This window comes from Macaca nemestrina, chromosome 12, assembly GCF_043159975.1.
Source record: "Macaca nemestrina isolate mMacNem1 chromosome 12, mMacNem.hap1, whole genome shotgun sequence".
NCBI classification, from domain to species: Eukaryota; Metazoa; Chordata; class Mammalia; order Primates; family Cercopithecidae; genus Macaca; species Macaca nemestrina.
The window spans coordinates 119060870-119075502 of NC_092136.1; the positions used below are offsets into that span (position 1 = coordinate 119060870).

The 14633-nt window shown below is 43.9% G+C and overlaps 1 protein-coding gene across 4 annotated transcripts in view; it reads left to right on the plus strand.

Moving 5' to 3' along the window:
- LOC105476372 (Cbl proto-oncogene) overlaps nt 1–14633 on the plus strand; it is a 105324-nt gene that overhangs the window by 9846 nt on the left and 80845 nt on the right. Inside the window, exon 1 of one of the 4 annotated variants that reach the window (XM_071075679.1) lies at nt 11260–11279. The exons of the other annotated variants lie outside the window; for them this stretch is intronic. The gene's annotated coding sequence lies outside the window, so the exon portion shown is untranslated. Of the gene's footprint in view, nt 1–11259; nt 11280–14633 lie in introns of those variants that run through there. 4 annotated transcript variants of the gene reach the window in all.

The following is a 14633-nucleotide window of genomic DNA, read 5'->3' on the forward strand; positions in this document are numbered from 1 at the left end:
ACTCCTGACCTCAGGTGATCCGCCTGCCTCAGCCTTCCAAAGTGCTGGAATTACAGGCGTGAGCCACCCTGCCCGGCCTTTTTTTTTTTTTTTTTAAAGACAGAGTCTCTCTCTGTCACCCAGGCTGGCGTACAGTCTCGGTTCAATGCAGTGAGTGGCATGATCTCACCTCCGCCTCCCGGGTTCAAGCAATTCTCTTGCCTCAGCCTCCCAAGTAGTTGGGATTACAGGCATGTGCCACCACACCAGTTAATTTTTGTACTTTTGATAGAGATGGGGTTTCACCATGTTGACCAGGATGGTCTCAAACTCTTGGCCTCGAGTGACTCACCCACTGTGACCTCCCAGGTATGAGGGATTACAGGTGTGAGCCACCGTGCCTGGCCAGTAGACATTCTCTTGAATGACAGTAAGATAGTGTTTAGTACTATTCAATGAAGTATCTGTTGTCTACTTAAAAGGTTGGTGTTTCTTCAAATTGTGAGTGCTAGTTACTTTGTGTGGTGATCATAGAGGCTTTTGTATACTTTTCCAGTTATACTTAATTTATGTTGTCTACTACATTTTTTATTTTTTCTGATCAGATAGTTCAGATTGTAGTTTACTTTTTAGCTTCTGTTTATTAACATCTCTCTCTCCCCCGTTAGAGCTCCTTAGGACCAAGGCTTTGTCTTAACATAGTCCCTCATTTTCTGTCGAATGAATTGAAGGGATCCGGTAGGGAATTTTTTTAATTTTTTTTTTTTTTTTTTTTTTTAGTGAGTGCTCTGTAACTTGCTAAAAAAGTAACATTTACTGAATGAGGGTTTACCTCATAAAGGTAGTATATAATTATTGTAAAACATGATTTGTGTTTTATGCCTATGAAAAGCTCACCCAAAGGATGTAAGATTCTTCATAATTCCTTAATGTAAAACATGAGACGGTTGGGTATTTCATGTAATCAGCAATAGGATTTTGAAAGGCATGTAGAATAAAAGTAGGGTTAGGCCAGGGAAAAAGATTGTATGCTCTCTTCATTTTGTGAGTTTGGTTGAAGTTTTTGCTGATTCTTGCTATAGGAAAAAAGTTATTTTTAATATGTTTTTAGCCAGCAGTATACATATAATGAATCTGATAAATCATGGTCAAATTGGTCCTGGAGTCTTCCTCTTCATCAGAGTTCAATGTTATATTCAAACATACAATAATATTTATACTGTGATAATTTCCCTAATGATTAACCTAGAGTGTTGAAAAATGGACTAAATATTTGTTTGAAAACAGCCTACATTTTTGTTTTATTTTTTCGAGATGCCGTCTTGCTATGTTGCACAGGCTGTGTTGCCCAGGCTGACCAACATGGTGAGCTCCATCTCTACTAAAAATACGGAAATTAGCTGGGCGTGGTGGTGCATGCCTATAATCCCAGCTGCTTGGGAGGCCAAGGCAGGAGAATCGTTTAAACCTGGGAGGTGGAGGTTGCCGTGAGCCGAGATCACGCCATTGCACTCCAGCCTGGGCAACAAGAGCGAAACTGTCGCAAAAATAAAAAAGCCAGGGGTTGTGGCCGGTGCCTGTAATCCCAGCTACTCGGGAGGCTGAGGCAGAAGAATCGCTTGAATTTGGGAGATGGTGGCTATGGTGAGCAGAGATTGTGTCGCTGCACTCCAGCCTGAGAGACAGAGCTAGACTCTGTCTCAAAAAAGAAAAAAAAAAATTGTTAGAAAAGGGGCATTTAACAAGTCACTGAAATATTTTCATGATTAGCAAATTTTGTGCTGGAAGAAAATAGGTAGGAGTAGGCAACCACCTGAAAGCCAGCATCAGCTTTGTCCCCACAGTGCTCCTTCCTGCAGCAGCTTCCGCAAGGAGGGAAAGGGGGTGCTAATGATAGCACTGGTGGTGCGCATCCACTGGGGATCCAAGCACTGGGGAGATGTGATGCCACTATCATAGGTGCACCTGTGGTTCTCTCACAAGAAATAAGCAGCCACTCTGGGTCCCTCTCTGCTGTTTTTGGAATGGCTAGTGAGTCGTGTGTGACAGCATCCCCTGCCTGGGCACCTTCTCACAACCACCACTGTTTGCTGCCTTCCCTGTGGCTTGAATCTGGCATGGAGGAAGGACTGAAATGAGGCCAATTCATTGGTGCTTCATTGAGTGAGGATGGGATCCTAATTTCTGCTTCCTCCTCTCTTGGACTTATTGTATTGTATTTATTTATTTTTATTTTATTTTATTTTATTTATTTATTTTTTGAGATGGAGTCTTGCTCTGTTGCCAGGCTGGAGTGCAGTGGTGCAATCTCGGCTCACTGCAACCTCTGCCTCCCGGGTTCAAGCGATTCTCCTGCCTCAGCCTCCCGAGTAAGCTGGGACTACAGGCGCTCGCCATCACGCCCGGCTAATTTTTGTATTTTTAGTAGAGACGGTGTTTCACCATACTGGCCAGGATGATCTCGATCTCTTGACCTCGTCATCTGCCTGGCTCGGCCTCCCAAAGTGCTGGGATTACAGGCGTGAGCCACCGTGTGCAGCCCATATTTTTGTTTTTTTAGGTGGATCTTAAACTGATGTTCAGACTCTGTCAAGCGATTTCTTACAAACCAGTACTCAGATTTTATCATGAATTCAGATAAATTCAGGGGATCTTGTTAAAATACTGACTTTGAATAGGTCTGGAGTGGGGCCTGAGAGATTTTGCATTCCTAATCAGCTCTCAGGAGATGTCACTGCAGCAGGCCCAGGTGCCAGACTTGATATAGGAAGGCCGTATGCCACAGTTCCTTTTATTTTGGAGAAGCTTAGCAGATTTTTTTTTTTTTTTAAGAAATGGCAGTTTAAGATTTTAATTACAATGATCTTCAATTATGAAAGTAGTACTTTAAAATATAACTTTTTGGCTGGATGTAGTGGCTTACACCTGTAATCCCAGCACTTTGAGAGGCTGAGGCAGGAAGTTTACTTGAAGCCAAGAGTTCGAGACCAGTCTAGTCAATATAGTTAGAACCAAATCTCTACAAAAATAAAAAATAAAAAAATTATTTGGGCGTAGTGGTGAGTTGCTTTAGTCCCAGATACTCAGGAGGCTGAGGTGGGAAGATCACCCAGGAGTGTGAGGCTGTAGTGAGCTGTGATCCTGCTACTGTGCATCAGCTTGGGCAACAGAGTGAGACCCTGTCTCTAAATAAAGGAAAGGAAAAAGGAAAAGCAGCTGATTCTTAGTTACCTCAAGTGAAAATTATGTTGACACTTTTCCACAGTGACACTTAACATAATGTAGTAGTTGCTGGGGAATTAAAGATGACCCGGCACTCACACTTAACAATTTGTGTGATACAGCTGAAGGTACATAGAGGGCTCTGGGAACCCTCTATGCAGTAGAGTCTATGGGGCTCATGAGGCAAACCATTAATCTCTGAGGAGGCAAAAAAGGGAATGGGGAGGAACTTTAGACCAGTCAGGCTCTTATGTAATACCCTCAAGCACAATTGTGTCTTAATTAGTATATGGCGTCTAAAAGTGATACTAAAACATTTACAGTTGTCCTTTCCTACCCCTAGTTTGCTTCCTGCAGTTTCAGTTACCTGTGGTTTGAAAATATTAAAGGGAAAATTCCAGAAATAAACAATCCGGAAGTTTTAAATTGTGTGCTGTTCTGAGTAACGAGATGAAATCTTGCAATCTTGTGCTGCTTGTGTCCTGGGCATGAATCATCCCTTTATGCAGTGTGGATACATACTGTGGATATAGTAGTGTAGCCACACCGTCTACACTACCAACCTGTTAGTCAGTCGCCTAGTAACCATCTTGATTCTCAGATCAACTGTTGTGGTCTTGCAGTGCTTGTATTTGAGTCACCCTTATTTTACTTAATGACCCCCAAAGCATAAGAGTAATGATGCTGGCATTTTAGATATCCAAAGAAAAACCAGAAAGTGCCTCCTTTAAGTGAACAGGTGAAAGTTGTTAAGAAAAAAATCATATTCTGAGGTTACTAAGATGTACAGTAAGAATGAATCTTCTACTCATGAAATTGTGAAGAAGGGGCTGGGCTCAGTGGCTCATGCCTGTAATCCCAGCACTTTGGGAGGCCAAGGTGGGTGTATCACTTGTGTCCAGGAGTTCAAGACCAGCCTGGGCACATGGTGAAACCCTTTTTTAAAACAAAATTTTGAAGAAGCAAAAAGAAACTTTTACTAGGGCTGGACGTGGTGTCTCACACCTGTAATTTCAGCACTGCGGGAGGCTGAGGCGGGTGCATCACTTGAGGTCAGGAGTTGGAGACCAGCCTGGGTGAAACCGTCTCTACTAAAAAATACAAAAATTAGCCGGATATGGAGGCGGGCTCCTGTAATCCCATCTACTCGGGAGGAGGCTAAGGCAGGAGAATTGCTTGAACCCAGGAGGCAGAGGTGGCAGTGAGCCGAGATAGTGTTGCTGCACTCCAGCCTGGGCACAGAGTGAGACTCTGTCTCAACAACAACAAAAAAATTCATACTAGGCTTGCTGTCATACTTCATGGCCCTGGTATATGATAAGTGCTTAGTTAAGATGGAAAAAGTGTTAAATTTGTGGATGGAAGACATGCACAGAAACGTGCTCTGATTGGCGCACTTGGGTTTGGTATTCTTGATTTGAGGCAACCACCAAGGGTCTTGGAATGCATCTAACATAAAGGAGGACCACTGTGATCTCTAGTTCATGCCAAGTATTTGGTTTGAAGTTGCATCGATAACTCTGGACAAATAAACGTTTTTGCATTTTTTTTTTTGAGACAGAGTCTCGCTCTTTCGCCCACGCTGGAGTGCAGTGGTGTCATCTTGGCTCACTGCAACCTCTGCCTCCTGGGTTCAAGTGATTCTTCTGCCTCAGCCTTTCAAGTAGCTGGGATTATAGGTGGGCACCACCTCACCTGGCTAATTTTTTTTTTTTTTTTTGAGACGGAGTCTCGCTGTGTCGCCCAGGCTTGAGTGCAGTGGCCGGATCTCAGCTCACTGCAAGCTCTGCCTCCCGGGTTTTTACGCCATTCTCCTGCCTCAGCCTCCCGAGTAGCTGGGACTACAGGCGCCCGCCACCTCGCCCGGCTAGTTTTTTGTATTTTTTAGTAGAGACGGGGTTTCACCGTGTTAGCCAGGATGGTCTCGAACTCCTGACCTCGTGATCCGCCCGTCTCGGCCTCCCAAAGTGCTGGGATTACAGGCTTGAGCCACCGCGCCCGGCCTTTTTTTTTTTTTTTTTAAACGGAGTCTTTCTGTCACCCAGGCTGGAGTGCAATGGCACGATCTTGGCTCACTGCAACCTCTGCCTCCTGGGTTCAAGCCATTCCCCTGCCTCAGCCACCTGAGTAGCTGGGATTATAGGCATGCGCCACCACGCCCGGCTAATTTTTGTAATTTTTGTAATTTTAGTAGAGATGGGATTTCACCATGTTGGCCAGGCTGGTCTCGAACTCCTTGTGATCCACCCGCCTCGGCCTCCCAAAGTGTGGGAATTACAGGCGTGAGCCACTGCGCCTGGCCATGCGGAGTTATTTTTGTATTTTTAGTAGAGATGGGGTTTCACCATGTTGGGCAGGCTGGTCTTGAACTCCTGACCTCAAGTGATCCGCCTGCCTTGGCCTCCCAAAGTGTTGGAATTACAGGCGTGAGCCACCACACCTGGCCCATTTTTGCCTTTTAAAAGTGGAACTGGCAGCCGGGCGCGGTGGCTCAAGCCTGTAATCCCAGCACTTTGGGAGGCCGAGACGGGCGGATCACGAGGTCAGGAGATCGAGACCATCCTGGCTGACACAGTGAAACCCTGTCTCTACTAAAAAATACAAAAAAACTAGCCGGGTGAGGTGGCGGGCGCCTGTAGTCCCAGCTACTCGGGAGGCTGAGGCAGGAGAATGGTGTGAACCCGGGAGGCGGAGCTTGCAGTGAGCCAAGATCACGCCACTGCACTCCAGCCTGGGCGGCAGAGCGAGACTCTGTCTCAAAAAAAAAAAAAAAAAAAAAAAAAAGTGGAACTGGCTGGGTGCAGTGGCTCATTCCTGTAATCCCAGCATTTTGAGAGATTACAGTGGTAGGATCACTTGAGGCCAGGATTTTAAGACCAGCCTGGATAACATAACAAGACCCTGTGTCTGAAAAAATATTAGCCAGATGTGGCACATGCCTGTAGTCCCAGCTACTGGGGAGGCTGAGGGAGGAGCATCATTTGAGCCTAGGAGGCCCAGGCTGAGTGAGCTGTGATGGCGCCACTGCATTCCAGTGTGGGTGACAGAGTGAGACCCTGTCTCAAAAAAATAAAAATAAAATATATATATAAAAACTGCATGGTTAAGCTGTCAGAACATACATTGTATTGAATGTGTTTTTTCTGCAGTTGATGTGGTAAGTGAAAGTAATGAGACTGGTAATGAATTATAAGTGGCATGGTGTTTTTAGTAAATGCTGTTGGGTGGTATTTGAGAAGTGTTATGTAGTAATTACAATTCAAGAACCTGAATGGAGTTTTGAGAAATCAAAAATTGAGAATAGTAATTACAAGTAAGGTGTTTTTCAAATTATTGTCTAATGATGGGGCTATTGTCTAGTGATGACACTTTTTTTTCTCCTATAATTGGTTGACTTTAAAATATGTTTGTTAAAAAAAGTATAGGTGGCTGGACGCAGCGGCTTATGCCTGTAATCCCATCACTTTGGGAGGCCTGGTGGGCGATCACTTGAGGCCAGGAATTCAAGACCAGCTTGTCCAACATGTGAAACCCTGTCTACTAAAAATACAAAATTAGCCGGGCGTGGTAGTGCACACCTGTAGTCTCAGCTACTTGGGAGACTGAGGCAGAGAATTGCTTTAACCTGGGAGATGGAGGCTGCAGTGAGCTGACATCACACCACTGCATTCTAGCCTGGGTGAAGAGTGAGATTCCATCTCAAAAAAAAAAAAGGTATAGGTTTCTGGCCAGGCACCGTGGCACATGCCTGTAATGCCAACACTTTGCGAGGTTGAGGTGGGCGGATTGCTTAAGCCTAGGAGTTCAAGACCAGTCTAGGCAACAAAGTGAGACCCCACCTCTATTTTTATTTAAAAATTAAACCAAAACCAAAAAAGGATAGGTTTCTGATTTGTCTTTGAAAAACAGTCATGAGTTTTCGTTTAAAAAAGCGTCACTATATGTTTATACTTGTTAAACCTCTTCAGGTTTCTGAGATGGAGTTTTTAAAATTTGAAGCTTTAAGAGACTTTGGAAATAAATTGATCTAACTCTTTCATTTACAGAGACAGAAATTGAGACCCAGAAGGGCATATAATTTGCTTGAGGTTGGGTAGCCAGTGTCACCAGACTTGAGCCCAAGTCTCTGGACTTGTGCTCTGGTGTCCTCCTCTCCTCTTGACAGGAGGTTAATATTCATTTTTGTAAAGTATAATGACATTTTACACATAGAGCTCCACATATTGAATACTTGTTTTTGTAGCATAAAACTATTCATTTTTAACATGGGAAAACATTGAAATGAAAATGAAAAATGCTTCTATCAATAAGTTGGAGTCTTTAGAGATAAAAAATATTTAAGTTATTTTAGACTTGTATGCTTATGGTTTTCTGCCTAATTAAAAATGCAAATTCCTTAGTGTTAGAAAATATTCTGTATTCACAACAGCATTAGGCCTAGGCATTGTTGTTCTCTATAACTTTTTGCTTTTTAAAAGTTTAGCAGTTTTCAAGCATAGTTTTATTCCTCTTTATTGTGATCATAACACTTTCCAAATTTTTTCTGTTGACCATTGAGTCTTGGCAGAAGCAAAGGGAGGAGCTAGGCCAGTGAGAAAGCTATTATGAATGGAGTGCATGGCAGCTGTACAAGGATACTGTTGGTTTTTCCAGAGCTAAGCACGTTTCTTTTTAACATTGTTCTGAGTGATGCTGTAAATGTACAGGCAGAAGTAAACAAAAGGCAGCCATTTTTGCCACTGCAGGATTTGGAATGCAAAATAAAGTTGGCCAAATGGAGGACAGACTAAGCAGGAAAATATTTTTATCTTTCAGAAATTTTTTGGTGAATTTTTTTTAAGCTTGGGGTTCATGTTCTTTGAAGGTTAACTGTGACTGCCAGTTTACAATTCACTAAATAATACAGGCAGATGGTTTGGGTTTTTGATGTTTGTTAACTATCGAGTTGAATTATTCACACAGGGCCTTTGGGAACCATTTTTTTTTTAAGAGGTTATACATAATAAGGACTTTTTTTCCTTTCCAAAGAATGTTAATTTCAAGAGTATCAACAGCATGGCCAGGTATGGTGGCTCTTGCCTGTATATAATTCCAGCGTTTTGGGATGCCAGGAGGCAGGATCACTTGAGGCTAGGAGTTCGAGACCAGCCTTGGTAACATAGTGAGGCTCTATCACTGCAAAAAATAGTTTAAAAAAATTATGCAGGTGTGGTTGCGTGTACCTGTAGTCCTGTCTTTTTGGGAGGTCTAGTTGGGAATGTCTCGAGTCCAGGAGACAAGTATTCAAGCTGCATTTGAGGTATGATCATGCCGTTGTACTCCAGCCTGGGTGACAGAGCAAACCACCCCACACCCTTCCTTTTTTTAAGAAAAAAAAGGTCTTGCCATCTTTCTCAGCTGGTCTCAAACTCCTAGGTTCAAGCCACCCTCCCATCTCAGCCTTCCAAAGTGCTGGGATTACAGGCATGAGCCACCATGCCTAGCCCTTTTAAATTTTTGTTTTTTATTTTATTTTACTTTATTTTATGTCTTGCTCTGTCACCCAGGCCAGAGTGCAGTGGCCTGATCTCTGCTCACTGCAAACTCTATCTCCCAGGTTGAAGCGATTCTCCTGTCTCAGCCTCCCCAGTTGTTGGGGTTACAGGTGCCTGCCACCACACCCAGCTAATTTTTGTATTTTTAGTAGAGACGGGCTTTCACCATGTTGGCCAGGCTGTTCTCGAACTCCTGACCTCAAGTGATCTGCCTGCCTTGGCCTCCCAAGGTGCTGGGATTACAGGCGTGAGCCACCGCACCTGGCCTAAAATTTTTATTGTTTATTTATATTTTATTTATTTATTTATTTTGAAACAGAGTCTCTCTCTGTCGCCAGGCTGGAGTGCAGTGGTGTGATCTTGGCTCACTGCAACTTCTGCCTCCCGGGTTCAAGTGATTCTCCTGCCTCAGCCTCCCGAGTAGCTGGGATTATAGGCATGTGCCACCACACTCAGCTAGTTTTTGTATTTTTAGTAGAGATGGGATTTCACCCTGTTGGTCAGGCTGGTCTCGATCTCCTGACCTCGAGATCTGCCCGCTGCAGCCTCCCAAAGTGCTGGGATTACAGGTGTGAGCCACCACGCCTGGCAATTTTTATTTTTTGAGACTCTGTCTCTTAAAAGATGAAGAAAAAATAAAAAAAGAGTAGGCTTACCTTTATATTCTTTGAGGTCTGTGTTAGTGTTCTATGGTTGAAGACTTAAGAGTTAGTGCAGTGCTGATTTCCCTGGTCATGATGATTCATTTTCAGAAGATCTTGAGAAAAACAGACATTTAATATGCAAATGAACTTTAAGAGGTTACATGCTAAAGAAGGACAGATAACACTTGTGGAAGGCACATGGTACTAGTTTAAAAATACTAATTCATGAAGTGTTTTGGAAACATTTTGTAGTATGTCGTGAGGGCTGATCCATTGTCATGAGCATTTATTGATTGCGTGTGATAAAGGTTTCAGTTTAGTTTTTTGTTGTTGTTGAAGGGATGTGCGGTTGACCCTAGAACAGCCAGGAGGTTAGGGGCACAGATCACCCCACATCCCATCCCCCTCATTACCTCCAGCCCCTGCCCCCCCATCGAAAGTCACACATAACTTTTGACTCCACCACCAAAAGTTAGCCAGTAATAGCCTGCTCTTGATTAGAAGCCTTATTGATAACATAAAACAGCTTATTAACACGTATTTTGTACATATATGTGTTGCATCCTGTGTTCTTCCAATGAAGTAAGCCAGATTAAAGAAAACAGTATTTTTTGTATTTTTTGTTTGTTTGTTTGTTTGCGATGGAGTCTCGCTCTGTCACCAGGCTGGAGTGCAGTGGCGTGACCTTGGCCCACTGCAACCTCTGCCTCCCGGGTTTAAGCGATTCTCCTGCCTCAGCATCCCGAGTAGCTGGGACTACAGAAGAAAACATTGAAAAAATCATAAGGAAGATAAATATATATATATATATATTTTTTTTTTTTTTTTGAGACCGAGTCTTGCTCTGTGGCCCAGGCTGGAGTGCAGTGGCGCGATCTCAGCTCACTGCAAGCTCCAGCTCCCGGGTTCACGCCATTCTCCTGCCTCAGCCTCCTGAGTAGCTGGGACTACAGGCGCCTGCCACCACGCCCGGCTAATTTTTTGTATTTTTAGTAGAGATGGGGTTTCACCTTGTTAGCCAGGATGGTCTCGATCTCCTGACCTCATGATCCGCCCGTCTCAGCCTCCCAAAGTGCTGGGATTACAGGCTTGAGCCACCGTGCCCGGCCGGAAGATAAAATATTTACGATTCATTAAATGGAAGTGGATCTTCGTAAAGGTCTTCATCCTCTTTGTCTTCATGTTGAGTAGGAGAAGGAGGGGTTGGCTGCTGTCTCAGGTGGCAGAGACGGAATAGATGGAAGAGGTGGAGGGGGAGGCAAGAGGGCAGGCACACTTGGTCAAACTTTTATTGAAAAAAAGACTTTGTATAAGCAGACCCACGCTTTCAAACCCGTGTTGTTGAAGGGTCAACTGTATACCTGTTTTTCAGAGACATTAGGCAAGTACTTCGTTTTGTCCTAAACTCTTTGATATAAGTGTGTGTGTGTGTGTTTTGTGTGTGTGTGTGTGTGTTTATGTATGTATGTATTTGAGACAGAGTCTCGCTCTGTTGCTCAGGCTGGAGTGCAGTGGTGTGATCTTGGATCACTGCAACCTCCACCTCCTGGATTCATGCAATTCTCCAGTCTCAGCCTCCCCAGTAGCTGGGACTACAAGTGCATGCCACCACACCTGGCTAATTTTTGTATTTTTAGGAGAGACAGGGTTTCACCATGTTGGTCAGGCTGGTCTCCAACTCCTGACGTCAGGTAATCCATCTGCCTTGGCCTCCCAAAGTGTTGGGATTACAAGTGTGAGCTGCAGTGCCTGGCCTTATGTTTTGTTTTTGTTTTGAGACAGGGTCTCATTCTATCCTACAGGCTGGAGTGCGGTGATGCAATCTTGGTTCACTGCAGCCTCAACCTCCTAGGCTCAACTGATCTTCTCACCTCAGCATCCCAGGTAGTTGGGACTACGGGTACGTGCACCACATCCAGCTAATTTTTTGTATTTTTTGTAGAGATGGGGTTTTGCCATGTTGTCCAGGCTAGTCTTGAACTCCTAGGCTCAAGCGAACTGCCCGCCTCAGCCTCAGCCTCCCAAAATTCTGGGATTACAGATGTAAGACACTGTATCCAGCCAATATAAATCTTTTCTTTTCTTTCTTTTTTATTTTTGAGACAGAGTTTTGTTCTTGTTCCCCATCCTAGAGTACAATGGTACTACCTTGTACCATGGTAGATCACTGCAACCTCTGCCTCCCGGGTTCAACCGATTCTTCTGCCTCAGCCTCCCGAGTAGCTAGGATTGTAGGCATGTCCCACCACGCCCGGCTAATTTTTTGTATTTTTAATAGAGATGGGGTTTTTCACATGTCAGCCAGGCTGGTCTCAAACTCCTGACCTCAGGTAATCCCAAAGTGCTGGGATTACAGGTGTGAGCCACCGTGTCTGGCCTAAATATTTTCTTTTTTTTTTTTTTTGAGATGGAGTCTCGCTCTGTCGCCCAGGCTGGAGTGCACTGGCGCGATCTCAGCTCACTGCAAGCTTCGCCTCCCGGGATCACGCCATTCTCCTGCCTCAGCCTCCCGAGTAACTGGGACTACAGGCGCCCCCCACCTCGCCCGGCTAGTTTTTTGTGTTTTTTAGTGGGCACGGGGTTTCACCATGTTAGCCAGGATGGTCTTGATCTCCTGACCGCGTGATCCGCCGACCTTGGCCTCCCAAAGTGCTGGGAATACAGGCGTGAGCCACTGTGGCCGGCATGGCCTAAATATTTTCACTGGGAGCTGTACTTGGTACTTGGTACTTGGTTTGAACCTTTAAAGGGGTGGATTCTATAGCTTTTGCAGATTGTTGGCCACCCAGTTCTTGTGTTGCCTGCTGCCTTTTCTCTATTTCTTGGTTACCAGAGACCATGCAGGACTGGGAAAGTAGTTGTGTCATGGGCCCGAATGATAGGACTAATGCTACCAGATTCTGGGAATCTTTAAAGGGTGATATGAGGTCCACCATTCTGTCTTTAGTAGGTAATTCTTGCCTCCCCTGCATATAAGCCAGTCAGATGGTATGGAAATGAGGAGGGGAACTAACATTTATTGAATGCGATTTTTTTGGAAACTATGCAATCCTTTTATGCAAATTTTATTATGAGGCATTATCTTTGATTTTGTGGATAAAAACTGAGGCTCAGAGGTTAAGAAATTTACTCAACTTAAATGACTGAAACAGGACTGTTTTTTTTGTTTGGTTGGTTTTTTTTTTTGAAATGGAGTCTGTGGTCACCCAGGCTGGAGTGCAGTGGCATGTCTCAACTCACTGCAACCTTCTCCTTCTGGGTTCAAGCGATTCTCCTGCCTCAGCCTCCTGAGTTAGCTGGGACTACAGGTGTGTGCCACCTGCCTGGCTAATTTTCACATTTTTAGTAGAGACGGGGTTTCACCATGTTGACCAGGCTGGTCTTGAACTCCTGACCTCAAGTGATCTGCCTGCCTCAGCCTCCCAAAGTGCTGGGATAACAGGCATACGCCACCACGCCCTGCCTGAAGCAAGACATTTTGATATGGCTGTTTGATTAAATCTGGTCAAAATACTAAAACATTATTTAGTCCTTTAAAAATTTAATTGAAAAGTTAAAAACTTATAGTTTAGGCTTTAGCACAATGTCTCTTTGGTGACTTCCTTACCTGTTCCACAAATCTCTCTCATTACCTTCTCCACCTTGTTCACTATGCTTTAACCTCACTGACCTTTCTACAAACAAATCTCAACCTCTTCCCGCTTTAAGACCATCGAAGTACAATGGTTTGATGGTACAATGGTTTGATTTGGGATTTTTCGACCTAATGATGGTGCAAAAGTGATGGCTATTCAGTGGAAACTGCACTTTAAATATCCATATAAGTATTCTGTTTTTCACTTTTAGTGCAGTATTCAATAAATTACACGAGTTATTCAGCACTTTATAATAAAGTAGGCTTTGTGTTAGATGATTTTGCCCAACTCTAGGCTACTGTGTTATGAGCATGTTTAAGGTAGGCTAGGCTAAGCTATGATATTTGGTAGGCTAAGTATATTAAATATACTATTGACTTATATCTTCAACTTAGGATAGGTTTACTGGAATGTAACTCCATTGTAAATTGAGGAACATCTGTGGTTGTTCCCTCTTTTTGAGCTACTGTTCTGCTATAGCTTGCTTTTTTCTCTTAATTTCAGCTCTTAGCCTAAATGTCGCTGTTGCATCAGTAGAAAAGCTTTATCTACTAGTCACCCAGCACTCTCTTATCATATTAGCCTATTTTAATTCTGTAGCGAACCTTATAATTTTCTTTTTTTTTTTTTAATTAGACGGAGTTTTGCTCTTGTTGCCCAGGCTGGAGTGCAACGGTGCTATCTTGGCTCACTGCAACCTCCGCTTCCCGGGTTCAAGCGATTCTCCTGCCTCAGCTTCCCAAGTAGCTGGGATTACAGGTGTGGGCCAACACACCCGGCTAATTTTGTATTTTTATTAGAGACGGGGTTTCGCCATGTTGGTCAGGCTGGTCTCGAACTCCTGACCTCAGGTGATCCACCTGCCTCGGCCTCGCAAAGTGCTGGGATTACAGGTGTAAGCCACCACGCCCAGCAAACCTTATAATTTTCTTGTTGACTTCATTTTTATTGTTTTATTGCTTGATTCCTCTCACATTCAGATACCTTGTCTTTCTACTTCTGTGTCCTTGTGCCTGACACGTATTTTTTGAATCAATTCGTTGAGAAAAATAAAACTGGTACAACCTTTAACTTACAGCCTCCATATGTACAAATTGGTCTCTGTCTGAACCTATGCTCACTCTTTCTTTTTCCTATTCTAGGAGGTGTCTTCTTGTTGTAAAATATATTTTTTTAATTTTTTTTTTTGAGACAGAGTCTTATTCTGTCTCCCAGGCTGGAATATGGTGGTGTGATCTTGACTGACTGCAACCTCCACCTCAAGCGGTCCTTCAGCCTCCTGAGTAACTGGGACTACAGGCGCCCATCACCACGCCTACCTAATTTTTTTGTATGTTTTTGTGGAGATGGGGTTTCACAATGTTGCCCAGGCTGAATTTTAATTGTTTAGAAATAGATACAAAGCATTTTGGGAGGCCAAGGCAGGCGGATCACCTGAGTTCAGGAGTTTGACACCAGCCTGGCCAACATGGCGAAACCCTGTCTCTACTAAAAATACAAAAATTAGGCATGGTGGCGCACGCCTGTAATCCCAGCCACTTGGGAGGCTGAGCCAGGAGAATCACTTGAACCTGGGAAGTGGAGGTTGTGGTGAGCTGAGATCACGCCATTGCACTCCA